The sequence below is a fragment of the Macadamia integrifolia genome, unplaced genomic scaffold (genome assembly GCF_013358625.1).
Source record: "Macadamia integrifolia cultivar HAES 741 unplaced genomic scaffold, SCU_Mint_v3 scaffold267, whole genome shotgun sequence".
Classification (NCBI taxonomy): Eukaryota; Viridiplantae; Streptophyta; class Magnoliopsida; order Proteales; family Proteaceae; genus Macadamia; species Macadamia integrifolia.
The window spans coordinates 175,691-191,877 of NW_024868873.1; positions in this window are offsets into that span (position 1 = coordinate 175,691).

Below are 16,187 nucleotides of genomic sequence, written 5' to 3' on the forward strand. Positions count from 1 at the left end.
GCATGTTGAAGATGGTGGATTCTGCTTTCAAACCCACCTTGCCAAGCCTGTGGGCTGCTATTGCAATGATGAAGGAAAATGTCTATGATGCTACCAAGATGAACTCGTGGCCATTGGATGCTGTAGGGTTAACCTTTCCAATGATATCAATGCCCCAAGTGGAGAATGGCCAAAGTGAACTGAGAAAATGCAACTCTATTGGTGGGATATGTATGATGTTAGCAAATATCTGACACTTGTGGCATTTATTGACAAAGTCCACACAATCTGCTTCCATTGTGTTCCAGTAATGTCCTAGTCTGAGGATCATCTTGGATAACATCTTGGCATTCATATGGGTTCCATAGAGACCTTGATGAATTTCTTCCATGATAACTGTAGCTTGTTCCTCATCTACATACAAAAACTGTATTCCATCATTGGATCTTTTGTATAACAAATCCTCTTAGAGAATAAATTGGGTGGCATATCTCCTCAGAAACTTCTTTTCTCTGTCAGTTGCTTCAACTGGATACTTCCTTTCCCTGATGAAATCCACTATATGAGCGAACAAAGACTGACCATCCACAGTGAGAGAGTTCACTGTATTCTGATAAATGAGCCTATTTCTTTGTTCTACCAAGAATGGTCGAACTCTAGCCATAAGGTTGCACTCTACCATAGAAGCTAAAGTTGTAAGGGCATCAGTAAACCTGTTATTATCCCTCTAGAAGTATTCGAACAAAATCTTCTCAAAGTGTTCAATCACCTCTTCAAGATGTTCTTGATATGGTTTCAGCTTCTCATCTCTAGTTTTCCACTTTCCCTGTGTCTGAAAAATGACAATGGATGAATCACCGTAAACCTTGATCCTTTTCACCCCAATAGTTAAAGCAGTTTCAAGCCCCAAAGCACAAGCTTCATATTCGGCAATATTGTTGTTACAGGGGAAGTCGAGGTGAAATGATAAAGGTAAATAAAGGCCATTAGGAGTGACAAGCAATATTCCTGTGCCACATCCCTTTTGATTGGCTGCTCCATCAAAGAATAACTACCTTTTACTAATTGTATCTTCTTCCTCTACTACTGCGATTCCTTCATCGGGAAAGGCATCATCTAAGGATCTTCCATCTTCTATGGGGTGAGCAACCAAATGATCAGCTATGGTCTGCCCCTTGATATATTTTTGAGTAACATAGGTGATGTCAAACTCTGATAGCAAAAGTAACCAATGGGCCATCCTTCCTGTTAAGGCTGGTTTCCTGAGGAGATATTTGATGGGATCCATCTTTGAGATCAAGTGCACTGGGTAAGAAACCACGTAGTGTCGCAACCTTTTAGTTGCCCAAATCAACATAGCACAAGTTCTCTCCAAAGATGTGTACTTTGTCTCATATTCTAGAAACTTCTTGTAGAGGTAATATAGAGCATGCTCTATGCCCTTTTCTGTTTCCTTCTGCGCTAGCAAAGAGCCCATGGAATATTCTCCCATGGATAGATACAGCAGAAGTGGTTCTCCTTCCACCGGTGGGTTCTTGAGGTAGCCCTTGATCTTGTCAAAAGCTTATTGGAATTGGTCATTCCATTTCGTTGGCTGATCTATCTTCAACAGCTTGAAAATTGGTTCACAGATTGTAGTCAACTAAGCTATGAATCTGCTAATATATTGGATGTGACCTAGAAATCCTCGTATTTGGTTCTCAGTCTGAGGTGTGGGCATTTCTTGAATTGCCTTGATCTTGATAGGGTCGACTTCAATGCCCCTTTCACTCATCAAGAAGCCTAACAACTTTCCCGCCGTTGGCCCGAATACACACTTTTGAGGGTTCAACTTCAGCTGATACTTCTTAATTCTTTCAAAGAATCGCCGTAGTGCGGGAATATTCCCCTACCAATCTTTAGACTTTACTATCATGTTATCCACATAGACTTCCACATCTTTGTTCATCATGTCATGTAGTATGGTCGTGGCTGCTCTTTGATAGGTTGCCCTGACGTTCTTCAGTCCAAAAGGCATCACCTTGTAATAATAGGTTCCCCATAGATTGGTGAAGGTTGTTTTCTCACGATCCTCTGGGTGCATGCTTATTTGGTTGTAACTCAAGAATCCATCCATGAATGATAATAAAGCATGCCCTACCGTATCATCCACCAATACATCAATGTGAGGTAATGGGAGTCATTTTTAGGGCTTACTTTGTTAAGATCTCGAAAGTCTACACACATTCGTACCTTTCTATCTTTCTTCGGTACTGGTACAATATTGGCCAACCATTGGGCGTACTTCACCACTTGTAAGAAACCCGTATTCCATTGCCTCACAACTTTTTCTTTGATCTTTTCACTCCATTATGGCCGCATTCTTTGGAGCTTCTATTTTATTGGCTTTGCCCTAGGGTAAATCGAAAATCGATGCTGCACAATGCTGGGGTCGATACCAAGCATATCTTCGTAAGACCAAGCAAAGACCTCGGTGAATTCATTTAGAAGATTACTCATCTATTTTACTTCTTCGTCATCAAGGGTAGTGCCAATTTTTACCTCTCAAAGGCATTGGTTGGTTCCTAAATTAATAACTCGAGTATCCTCACAGATGGGTTGGGCTTTCTTTGGTTTGCATTATTTTATTAATTCTTGATATTTATTAAGATCATCATCAAAAAAAGGAGGCAAGTCATACTCGGGATCAGAAATTTCATTCATAAAAAAAGGAGTAATAGACTCGTCATACAAGGACTCTGGACTCTTCTCAAGAGGGGAGATTGACACAAAATCACAAACAATAGACTAGACTACAGACTCGATAACTGGCTTGATGCTTTCACCAGGGGTAATCAGGTTGGTTGACTCAAAAGCATGAGCAAACTTGAACTTTTCCCCAATTCTTGTCCAGTTCAGAAGTGGTTCAGTGGCTTAATGGATGAGGAGGTGTGGCAAAGGGCCTTCTTCTCCTTTTGAGAAAATTACTGCTATTTCTTTAGTGGCGGTATGGTTCCTCTGGACAAGTGCCTGCTTCTTCATGAATACTAGTTGATCAATCTCGTGCTCTTGGAAGTTGAACTTTCTGAGGGGTGAAGATCGATGGAGATCGCTTAATCCTTTTTCTATGAAGTATATCTTTTTAAGCCTGTTGAAGTATGCCATCCTGGTACCTTGGTCACATCTTTGACCACCTTCACGAGCCTTCCCATTGTAATTGGTTCAGGTACAGTACATACAAATCATCATCCTCTATGCTCTCCTCTATTTTGTGTACACACTTCTTCCTCTGAAAGGATGGAGCTTGTGGTCATGCAACTCTTGGGCTCTTGGCACTTGTAGGAGAGAGCAAATGTAACCTTTCAAATCAATGAAAAGTAGTAGACTCCAGGTGAGCCTTATCTTCTTCTCCCGTTCTCTATTCATGAGAACTCAAGGACTAGGTGCCTCCTTCAATTGGATCAATGTTGTAGGATTACCAGAGGAAGACCCAGCCTCAATTAGTGTAATTTCTGCTATCCCAGTGATGCAACTGTCTTGGTTACCTTCTTTTATTAGCATTTTCTATTGTTCCACTTCATGAGTCACCCAATCAAACTCGTCTTGGAAGAAAATTTCAAGTCTTGCTTGCATCTTGGCAACGGTTTCATCAAACCACAGCTCCACATTTCCATAAAAGGGGAAATCCTCTCCTTCTTTCACAAAGTATCAATTGAGAGTAGGGTAGTAAGTGACAGAGATCTTCCTAATCATCCTCAGACCTTTCTGCCCTTTAACAATTGGGGGAGTGTACCCGAGACCAGTCTTCCCTTTGTTCACTGCCAAACTAGGCTGCTTTGGAACTCCTTGATGATATTTCCCTAGCCCCGTGCCAGGAAAGTACTGTATATTCTTCATCATCTGATTCACTGGCGGGCTCCAGATGGCTTTACAATTAGCTAGGATTTTCTCCTTTAGAGCTTCTTTGGCAATGGCTGCGCAAGTGGTGTCTAATTCAAAACCACTCAGTTGCACCTCCTAGTCTTGTTCTTCCCTATTTTCAATGTTGGTCAAAGTGTTAACCATTTCAGGATCTCCGGCCACTAAGAGCACCTTCCCCTCATGAATGAACTTTATTTTTTGATGGAGACTAGAGGACACCGCCTTCACAGGATGCAACCAAGGCCTTCCCAAGAGCATGTTAAAAGCTGTCGATATATCAATGACTTGAAAATCAACATCAAACTTCACCGGGCCAATCTTTAAAACAAGCGTAATGATGCCAAGGATCTTCCTCTTGGTATTATCGTATGCCCTTATGGTTTGGGTGGTTGGCCTTATTTCTTCTAAGTTGATACCGATACTCTTTACTGATCTCAATGGTAGCACATTCAAAATGGACCCATTGTCAACGAGAACCTGGGGAACTATGTTGTCAAGGCATTCAACTATAATGTGGAGAGCCCGATTGTGTTAGGTTTCCTTAGGGGGTGTTTGGTTCGGTAAATCAAATGGTGTATATATCGGATATGAATGTCAATATTTTAATAGACATTCTTCTGAATTATGTTTCTTTCTGAAAAATCATTTGGTTGCCTTGAGGTAGGGGTGTCAATCGATCGGTTCGGATCGGTTTCGATCCGGGTTGAGTCGGTTTCGGTGTGGGAAAGCTGAAACCGAAACAGAACCAATAAGGAAATTTTGGTTTCTGTTTGGTTTTGGTTTCGGTGCTGTTTGGTTTCGGTTTGTCTTCGGTTTCTTAAATCGATTTGTAACCGGGTTGGTTTTGGTTTTTGGTCCAGTTTGGATTCGACTTTCCATACAAATGTATACAAAACTATGCAAATTTTGACTTTTTTAATGAATTTTTGAGTGTTTCGGTTTCTTACCGGTTTGGTTTCAGTTTCGGTCTGGGTTTTGAGCCGATTTCGGTTTGGTTTCTAGTTCATCCCGTTTTCGATACGGTTCGGTTTGGTTTTGGAGTTGCAATACTCCAAACCAAACCGAACCAATAAGGCTTTGGTTCGATTCGGTCCGTGTTGTTATTGGTTTGGTCTGGCCGGTTTTACCGGTTTGGTTTAGGAATTGACACCCCTACCTTGAGGCTAGTACATGTTTCTCGCGGGTTGAGATATTGGCTTCCGTAGATAACTTCTTTCCGCTTTCTCCATTTATATTAGGTGGTAAAAAGGTTGCTCAAATCTGAGTTTAAGTGTTGAGGTAAACTCACTGAGTTTACCTCAACACTTAAACTCAGATTTGGAACACATCCTTTGTAATATGGTCATTCATGGGAAGTAGGGTGCTCACTTATGAGGGTCAATCTAGTGGAACCAAACAGCTCCAAAAATTAAGAATTATCATTCTAAAGAATGTCATCCCAAAGATTTATCGAACCAAACACCCCCTTAGGAAGCTCGAAATCCGAGAACATCAAAGACTACACTGCACATGTTACTTCTACTTAGGTGTGAGGTGTATCGGATTTATCTCGATTGGCACATGTACATTAGCGAGAGATCTCAAGACTGCTTCACGGTGTGAAGGGGATGCCATCAACAATCCCCAAATGGAGATATTTTCCTGGGACTTCTTGAGTTGAGCCAAGACTGGGTTCTCTGGCTCTTTCTTCATGCTGCTAGTTCCTGCCTCATTAGCCCTTGGCTGCTCTACTGCTAGAGCCTTGCCCTTGTAGTCTTTCCCACTTCTAGTTTCCATCATGTTAATTGATTTTTTCACAATAATCTCCGTGGAATAACTATCTTCATCATCACTGTTGGTTAGAGTGATTATCCCTACCATAGAATCATCTTCTTCTGATTCTCCTTCCCTACTTAGGGTGGGAAGTCATGGACCTCCACAAATATCCACCGCCCTGGTTTGTAGCTTCTTGACTGTAATAGAAAGCTATTGGAATGAAGCGTCCACCGCCTCTACGATTATGTCATCTAGTCTTATTTCCTCTAGATCATCCAATTGCTCCTGGTAGTAATGATCACTGATGGTTACTTCCCCTAACATTTTGTCAATTTCTTCAATCCTTTTTTATATTCTCAATGTGTTGGAATACACTTCACACAGTTTTTCTTCCAACTCAAATGTGGAGTATTAGTCGTCTATATAAACTTGCATCGACTCTCTAGATTCCCCCTCATTTTCTGAATCTGATGTAGAATCATCTCCCTCCATACATAGGGAAGGGTAAATGCCACCTGTGGGATCAGCTATTAGGTCATTATTGTCAATGGCTCATCATTGCCAGTGGCATAGACTGAGAAACATATCGGACGTTCTGGTGAGTAATATTCTAACTCATCATCATAATCATTATACCAAGGCCCTTGGTAGTCATCCTAGTCTGGATACCCATCATCCTCTCGAGAATCAGAGTCATCTCTATTCTTCTCATCTTCATTTTCATCCTTATCATTATCGTCATCATCTTCTTTACTGATTTCACTCCCACTTGATTCTTCATCTGATTTCTCAGGACCATCAAATTCTCTGGCATCCAAATGCCCATAGTATTCAGAGCGTACAAATCGGAAGATTTCCAAAGGGGTGGTCCTATCATTACTGGCTCAAAGTTAGACCAATCCTGACTCATCATCCTCTGTGTCACTCCCTATGTGGATTAAGGAATTGTACTCTTTGATCTGCTCCCCTATGGCCAATGTGGTTACTGCTCTGAGAAGATCAGTTGTAATCTCTTTAATTACCTTTGGTTTGTCTTATGAAGTTATAGCAGGTTGAATTAGAGAAGTGGGATCACTCTCCTGGTCTTCCCCTAATGCATTTATTGACCCTGTTGATGAAGTCATCTTTGGGGAATCTGGTAGTGCAAGCATATCCTTCCAATCGTACCCGTTCTTCCATCCTTCTTTTGGGTTATACATTGAACCTTGAGAATGGGATTGGTATGGGGGTGATGAGGGATACGAAGTGGGATGGTATGAAGATGATGTAATGTGAGAGGTAGGGTATGAAGATTGGGGGTGATAGGATGAAGAGGTTCCTCCACTTTGATGGTGGGGGAAAGGTTGATGATATGGCAGACACTGATAATATGGTGGAGGCTGATAATATAGCAAAGGCTGGTAATGCAGTGCGGTAGATTCTTCTGATGAGGAGGGATGGACATGGGGCACTTGATCTTCTGACTCTTCCTCTGATGGTTCTCTCCTTCTGGGGGTTCTTATGATTCTAGCCCTTTGACTCATGACTATTCTATAAGCACGGGCATTTATATGGTTCTTTCAAGCTCTAGGTACAATGAGTTGAGTGGGGTCACTCTTCGTAGTTTCTTCATCCAGATTGTTCATATGATCAGGGACTGGGTTGGTATTAACATTGGGAGGCTGCTTGATCTTGACCTCAATGGTTCCATTGTCTACCAAGTCCTGAATTGCATGCTGTAAACCAAAACATCTTTCAGTACTGCACCCCTTTTGAGTATGGTAGGCACAATACTCATGATCCTTATACCAAGCTAGAGGAGGGTTGCTGATCACTCTTGGAGCCATTGTCCTTAGCAATCCTTGCTTCTTTAACTTCTCATATGTGGCTGTTACGGGTATTCTCAAGGGTGAAGAGCCTTTTGGGCCAGTGCATCTGCTTGTATTATGAAGGGCTGTGAAGAAGTGGCTGGTGAGATTGACTGCTGAACTACACTCACCATATTAGTTTCTGGACCCTTTCCCCATCCGACTTGGGTGTTTTTGCTTGCATCTTGGGAGGATCCTTGATATTGGGCCTCTCTCAGAATTCTATTCTCCATCCGTGTGCCAGTGGCTATCATGGCATCAAAAGTTTGAAAATGATGATAGTAAAGAACATCATAATAGGGCTTTGACAAGTTCTCTATTAACATCTCTACCTGCTCTGCTTCTGAATGCCTGTCTACCATCTTGGCAGCCTTGTCTCTGAATCTCATCAAGAAGGCGATGAATCCTTCCTTAGGCTACTGCCTTAACGTCTCAAGCTCCCGATGTTTCACATCCACCTCAGTATTGTAGCAAAACTATTTGGTGAAGGCCTTCACCACCATTGCCAAATTCTGAGTTTGTGATGACTCCAACTGTGTGAGCCACCTCAGTGCTGGTCCCGATAGGGTTAACATAAAGGCTTGCCCCATCTAGTTATCTACAAGTTACCATGACTTGGTGATGCTGAGGAAGACCTTGAGATGAGCCTTGGGGTCTCCTGACCCATCAAATCTATCAGTCTGCCAATTAAATTTTTTTTGGAATTCTTGCTCCAGAGAAGAAACTAATTTTCCTCAGAATCCACTATTTGGCCTTCTAAGCCTTTTCCTACTCGAATCATGTTCTCTAACTTCTCTAACTGCTCTCTGAGCTTCCTTTCTTTCTCCATCTCCGGAGGCTCAAAGCGGATGTGTAGTGCAAATTCCTCTTCTTCATCTTTGATCACTACCCTAAGAGGAGGGACCCTGGAATAGGCCCCTCATTGACAATTCAGACAGGTAGGTGAAGATCTTCTTTGATTGGTTGGTTAGACATGCTTTGGTTTCCCTGAGTCAACTCAGAAAGAATTCCCATAATGACTTGTAGCTCCATTTTGGTCCACATCTCCCATTGTTGGTGCCAGCTCATTTTGGGGATTAGGTCTATGAGGGTTTTGAAGTGTATGTAGTATCTGAGCTATCCCTCTTGACTTCAGCCATTCTGTTTGTAGGGTCTCCACGAGACGGAGTCAAGCCTATTTGGGTGTTTCCATGTTGGGTGGATCCATGCTTATTGGGTTATAATCACCTGGTAGTAGACAATCTCAAAGAGATGACGGAGGTGATTCTAGATTTAGGCGAGTCAACCGATTACCCTGATGCGTCCAAAGGGACTGGGGCGAATACTTGAGGTGTGGAATTGTGCCTGATCCAAAAGTGGTTTTTTTAGGATTCTTGAATTCCCAACCCCTTGTTCACACATTCATTAAATTAATAACCAATGATTGATCAAAAGTCAGTCCGCTAAATGGTAGGGGGTGGATAGGGTTTAATGCCCTTGGTCCACCCAATGTCATAAGCGGGATGTTCATACAAATGGCTTTTGAGAATATTCCCATAAGACATTCCATGAAATAAAGTCATGCTTTCCTTACTCTTTTTCCCACTAGGTGTCCTTCCTGATTTTCTCAGGACTTCTTAGGACTTGACTCTTACGAGATTATCCTTGAGTCAGGTATCTGGACTTTTTCCTTAAGGAGGAGGGACACCTTTTATCTGAAACCCACTTTAGGAAAGCAATTCTTTACGCCGGGAATATAATATAGGAACATTCCTTTTCAAGACCGCAAACAAGTTCTATAGTTAGCTTGTGGTGCTCTTAGCTTCTTCGTCTATTTTCTACATGATGCAAGCATGCAGTGGATGTAATAAAACCGATAAGGCTTCCTTGATAGGATCTATAAATGTAAGGTACGTGATCCTTTTGATATACCCATAGGTACAAGATCAAGGGGTGACTTTCTTGTCCATTACTCGTGACTACACACAAGGTTAAGCAATTGGCCATAGGGTGGTGGAACTGTGAGTGATTGTGTGCAAAAGTGTAATGTAGGGTGACCATCATTCGATCTCAGAATGTCGTAAAGTGCTCGGACCTCCCCGAGGGTGCTAGCACAAATACAACATCCTCACCGTTTGATGTTGCATTTGATCTCAAAATGTTATAAAGTGCACGGACCTCCCCGAGGGTGCTGGCACAAATACAACATCCTCACCATTTGACGATACCTTTCATTCTTATACAGGAAGTAGGTATCATTTGCTCTCAGAGTACTCTCCATGACATGCACTAATCTCCCTGAGGGTGCGGGCATGACAGGGAGTCCCTCGTCAAATGATTTCACTTCGAGTATGATGCATGATGCAATTAGTGAATACAGTTACAAACCTGGGGTTAACCAAACATATTTTCAGACAAATGTGGTGAAAAATGTTCTTGTATTTAAAGGTAGAATCTAGTATTGGAAGCTTAACATTTGTCCCCAGTGGAGTCACCACTATGAGGGTAGCGGTCAGAGATGGGCAATGCATCCCCGTCCTCTCCCCTCTCTTTCTTCACCTTCATGTGAGGGGAAGGGTTCGAGTCGTGTGTGCTTTGCTTGTGGACCCTACACCATTGTATCACTGCGTGGAGATACGTGGAGGCCTATTTTATAAGAGTGTAAAATTTATTATTTGAGATGGGGGTTTTGATTATGGTCCAATTCGGGGATCAGGATCATGCAAATGGGGTTTGGAGTCACCACCTTGGGCTATGGGCCTTGGACCCAGGGGTGGGCCTGATTCCTGAGAAAAAGGCCCAAAATTTGGTATGGTCCAGAGATTTAGGGTAAGTGCCAGGTTACAGAGTTGGGAAGGTGTTAAGCACCCAATCTGCCCGGTTCAACTGGTCTTCTTGCTAGATGCATGAGAACGAATATTTTCCACAATTATTACTATTCCACATGTATGGCTAAGTTATCACACATATATATGTTAATTGAAATCAAACTATACACTAAAATAAGGCATGTATAAAGTCTACATTATGACGAGTTGGTTGAAAAATTATACCTGAACTTAACCCTTTTTTTGGGTCAAGAGGGGTGGGCCCCTGACTAGTACCGGTTCGAGCTGTCTTTCGGATTCTCCTAGCTTAGGAGAAGATGGACTTGACCTTCAACTTCTTTTCTTGGGAGAAGCTAATTGTGATGGTATTCAGACAGCATTCCAGCTAGGAACGGTTACTTTCAGATTGGGATTCGGATAGAGCTTCAGCTAGGGAAGGCTATTTTTGGATTTGGATTCAGACAAAGCTTCGGCTAGGGAAGGCTATTTCCGGGCTTGGGATGAGGTTGCACTCTTGCAGAGCTTCGCTGAGGTGGTGCCGGCATAGGCAGCAGGTGCAAGTCAGGCTAGCAAGGGTGTGCTAGCTAGGTTGACACAGGTTTATGGGTCACATGCACATGGTGCAGGTGCAGTGTGCATTGCCATGCAGCAGGGGAGCTCATGCTGTGCGGTGAGGTTAGCATGTATACGACGGGGGTGCATATGCTACGCTATGGGGGCGAGCATGCTGTGCAGTGGGGGCATGCATGTTGTGCAGTGGGGGTGTGCATGCGTGTGATAGGGGTGCTCATGAATGTGGCAGAGGCACACATGCTGTGCAGTGGGGGCACGCAGCATATGGCAGGGGCATGCTGCCAAGTTGTGTGTGTGGCTGTGTGCATGGTTGTGGGGCTTGGCATGGCTACGTGCATGGCATGGTTGCATGCATGTGTTGCAGCCCGCAGGCAGCTTGCAAGTGCATGGGCTGGCCTGTTTACCAGAGCCCACAGCTCACACGTGATTATGGATTTTTTCAATGATGATTATGTGAGATCCGTCTGTCCGATTTTATCGTATCATATATCGTCGAAATCATATTTCTAAGCACTATTCATCTGTACAGTCATCTTGACTAGATTCCTTCATATATAAAAATCCAAAATTGGACCCCTTCCATCCTGTGTGGGGATTTCTAGGGTTTCAGACCCAGGAGTGTTTCGGGGTTATCTGGGTAGGTAGGGGATGAATTTTAGGGTATTTGTGTTAGGTGAGGGATTTTTCTAGGTTTCTAGTGGGACAATCTGTGTGCGTGGCATATGTACAGGAAGGCGTGATTTTCTAGGGATGATTGTCGGTGATCCATCGGCCCAATTTTGAGTATCATATATCATCAGAATCGTGTTTTTGAGCACTATTTATCTACTTAGTCATCTTACCAGTTTCCTTCATATATGAAAAGTCAAAATTAGGCCTTCCCTCTCCTGCACTAGGATTCTAGGGTTTCAGATAGGAAATTTTTCCATCAACACCTCTGTCGGTCAGAAGCTGGAAGTCACACCCAAGATTCATATTTCATTATAGCCAAAGGAGGGTGATAAAATTGGGTGTCTACAGTTAATCCTTTTTTGATTGAAATTTCTGATTCTGAGTATGACTTGCCTCATTTTTCTGATGATGATCTTAATAAATATCAGAAGTTAATAAAATAATAAAAACCAAAGAAAGCCCAACCCATCCGTGAGGATACCCGGGATGTTAATCTAGGATCTGACCAATGCCTTCGAGAGGTAAAAATTGGTACCACCCTAGACAATGAAGAAGCAGAATAGATGATGAGTCTTTTGATGGAATTTGCCGAAGTCTTTGCTTGGTCATATGAGGATATTCCTAGTATAGACCCTGCCATTGTGTATTACCGCTTGCCAACCTACTCTGGGACAAAGCTAATCAAACAGAAGCTCAGAAGGCTGCATCCAGAATGGAATGAGAAGATCAGAGAAGAAGTTGTGAAGCAGTGGAATGCAGTGTTTCCACAAGTGGTAAAATACCCCCAATGGTTGGCCAACATTGTACCAGTGCGAAAGAAGGATGGCAAGATACGAATGTGCGTAGACTTCTGAGATCTTAACAAGGTAAGCCCTAAAGATGATTTCCCATTACCTCACATTGATGTATTGGTAGAGAACACGGCAGGGCATGCCTTGTTATCATTAATGGATTGATTCTCAAGATACAACCAAGTGAGAATGCACCCAGAGGATTATGAGAAGACAACCTTCACCACTCCATGGGGAACATATTGTTACAAGGTGATGCCTTTTGGGCTAAAGAATGTTGGGGAAACTTATCAGAGAACAACTACAGCCATATTACATGATATGATGAACAAAGATGTGGAAGTCTATGTGGATGACATGATAGTGAAGTCAAAAGATCGATAGGGGAATATTCCCACACTAAAGCAATTCTTTGAAAGGATCAAGAAGTATAAGCTAAAATTGAATCCTCATAAGTGTGTATTCAGGGCAACAACAAGAAAATTGTTAAGGTTCTTGGTGAGTGAAAGAGGCATCGAAGTTGACCCTATCTAGATCAAGGCGATTCAGGAAATGCCCACACCTCGAACTGAGAAGCAGATACGAGGATTTCTGGGCCATATCCAATAGATCAACAGGTTTATAGCACAATCGACTACAATCTACGAATCGATCTTCAAGCTGCTAAAGAAGGACCAGCCCACGGAATGGAATGATCAACCCCAACAAGCTTTTGATAAGATCGAAGGATACCTCATGAATCCATCGATATTGGCACCATCGGTGGAAGGAGAACCACTTCTGTTGTGCTTATCAGTGAGAGAATATTCCATGGGCTCATTACTAGTGCAAAAAGTGACAAAAATGGGGGCAGAGCTTGTTATATATTACCTAAGGAAGAAGTTCCTAGAATATGAAATGCAATACATGTCTTTGGAAAAAATTTGTGCTGCACTGATATTGGCAACGAAAAGGCTGTGACACTATATGGTAGCTTATCTAGTACGTCTAATCTCTAGGATGGATCGAATCAAGTACTTCTTTGAGAAACCCGCCCTAACAGGAAGGATGGCCCGGTGGCTACTTCTGCTATCAAAGTTTGACATCACCTATGTTACTCAGAAGTCTATCAAGGGGCAAGCTATAGCTAATTATTTGGCAGCACACCCCATGGAAGATGGAAGAGCCTTGGATGATGCCTTTCCCAATGAAGAAATCACAACAATAGAAGAAGAATACACAGCTAATGAATGGCAATTGTTCTTTGATGGAGCAGCTCTTCAAAAGGGGTGTGGTGCAGGAATATTGCTTGTCACTCTTGATGGTATTTATTTACCTTCATCATTCTCCCTCAACTTCCCCTGTACCAACAATATTGCAGAATACGAAGCTTATGCATTGGGACTAGAAATGGCCCTGACTATTGGAGTGAAAAAGATCAAAGTATATGGAGATTCATCCATTGTCATCTGTCAAATGCAGGGAAAGTGGAAGACCAAAGTTGAGAAATTGAAGCCATATCAAGAACATCTGGAAGAAGTGATTGCACACTTTGAGAAGATTTTGTTTGAATACTTCTAGAGGGACAACAACCGATTTTCTGATGCCCTTGCAACTTTGGCTTCCATGGTAGAATGCAACCCTATGGCTAGGGTCCGACCATTCTTGGCAGAACAAAGAAGCATGCCCATTTATCAGAATTCGGTGAACTCTCTCACTATAGATGGTCGGTCTTAGTTTGCTCACATAGTGGATTTCACCAGAGAAAGAAAGTATCTGATTTAAGCTACAAATAGAGAAAAGAAATTTCTAAGGAGATACACCACCCAATTTTTTCTTCAAGAGGATTTGTCATACAAGAGGTCCTATAATGGAATACAGTTGCTGTGTGTGGATGAAGAACTAGCTACAACCATCATGGAGGGAATTCATCAAGGCCTCTATGGACCCCATATGAATGCCAACATGCTAGCCAAGAAGATCCTCAAACTGGGATACTATTGGTACACAATGGAAGCGGATTGCATGGACATTGTTAAGAAATGCCATAAATGTCAGATATTTGCCAATATCATACATATCCCACCAATAGATTTACACTCGCTCAGTTCTCCTTGGCCTTTCTCCACTTGGGGCATTGACATCATGGGGAAGGTCAGCCCCAAAGAATCCAATGGTCATGAATTCATCTTAGTAGCCACCACAACCATATGCACTATATGCTATGCATTACATTTTAAATCACATCCACCTAAGCAACATTACTAAGTCTTTGGTTTAGTGCTACTACAACCACAGTGCGCGTATACTCTGGGTACGAGCCACGAACTCCATCACGCGATACACCCATAGGGCTGTTGGAGAAGGCCCACCGTGAGTACTCGGAAAAGTAAAAGTATGCCGACCACTGGCTCTCAACAGAAAAGTAAATGACTGAAATTAAAGGTGCTGACTCCAGCAATTTAAAAGCAGTACGATTGGCCCTCTTGAATATACCACCAGGGTTACCGACTGTCCTAATGACCAGTCGGGCGTAATGTCTAACCGCCACAGTGACCCGACGACTGCAACCACTGCTTCCCCCCAAATGGTAACCCAACACCTTAACCCCTGTTGGGAAGGGTCGTAGCACAGGAAGGTGATAATCCTAAACCGCATGCTCCTATATGACAATAGTACCATTGCATAGTGCCGTTACGTCCCATACCACGGGCCACCAATGCACTCGTTTCCAAGCCGACTACGGCGTCTAGTCTATTTATGCATCATGCACAATGATGTCAACATTCATCACAGAAGCATATCATCACTTGGCATTTAGAAGGTAAACATAACACACATGCATAACAATGTGAGGATGACTAATCTACATAGCATTTTCATGATGGCATGACTAGACTAGATACAATTAAATGAATGCCAAACAATGCCTTGAAATAAGGCCAACCATCCTCTCCCCACTTACTGTAGTGTATAAGGATTCCCGCTCGATATGGGTGAGATCCAGTGCGTGAAGCGTAGGATTTGGTGAACCTAGCATGAGTGAGCGAGGTTAGTATTTCACCATCTTGGAATCAAGACTAACACGATCCAATGACACGATCATGTTAAGAATCCTAAAAGAAGGTCACATGTCCGATTTGGGTCCAATCGGATGTAAAAATCACATTTGGAGCCTCTCGGGTGGGTCAGACCCACCGGTCTGGACTGGCGGGTAGGTTGGCCCACCAGTTGGCCCGTCGGTCTGGCCCACTGATTGGGCCAGGGGGTCTGCTAAGACCGACGAGCAAGGTGGCCCACCAGTTTGGCCAGCTGGTTGTGCCCAAGGGCCCTGCCCTCTCAGGCGGGTGCCCACAGGCGGGCCAGATGACCCACCGGTCTTGCCCACCGGTCTTGGGGAAAAACCTGCTGTTTCTTCCCAACTTCCTCCATTCTTTGGGGATTCCAATGGGGCTTTTCCAAACCCATTCTTCACACCTTCAAGGTCTTATAGGATGGTTCTAACCTAGATCTAGGTTAGATTTAAGGAATGGGAAGCCATCTTACCTTCTTTGCTCAAGAACACCTTCAAACCCCCAAAATCACTTCAAATCCACAATGCTTCTCCAACCTTGTCAATTCCTCTTCAAATCCTTTAAGATCAACACATATGTCATCTATTAAACCTTAGATTCATCATTTGAAAGTGGATTTACAAGATCTCAAGAAACCCTACCCAAATCAAGGGTTTTACATGGGTATGGTGAAGGTTTAAGGAACCCAAACTTTGCTTACCTCTAAATGTAGATCTAGTGTTGAAGATCACTCTTCCGGCGTTGGAATGGGAAGATCAAGCCTCGACGCCGCTGAAATCCATCTCTTCTTCCTCTTCCTTCTCTTCTCTT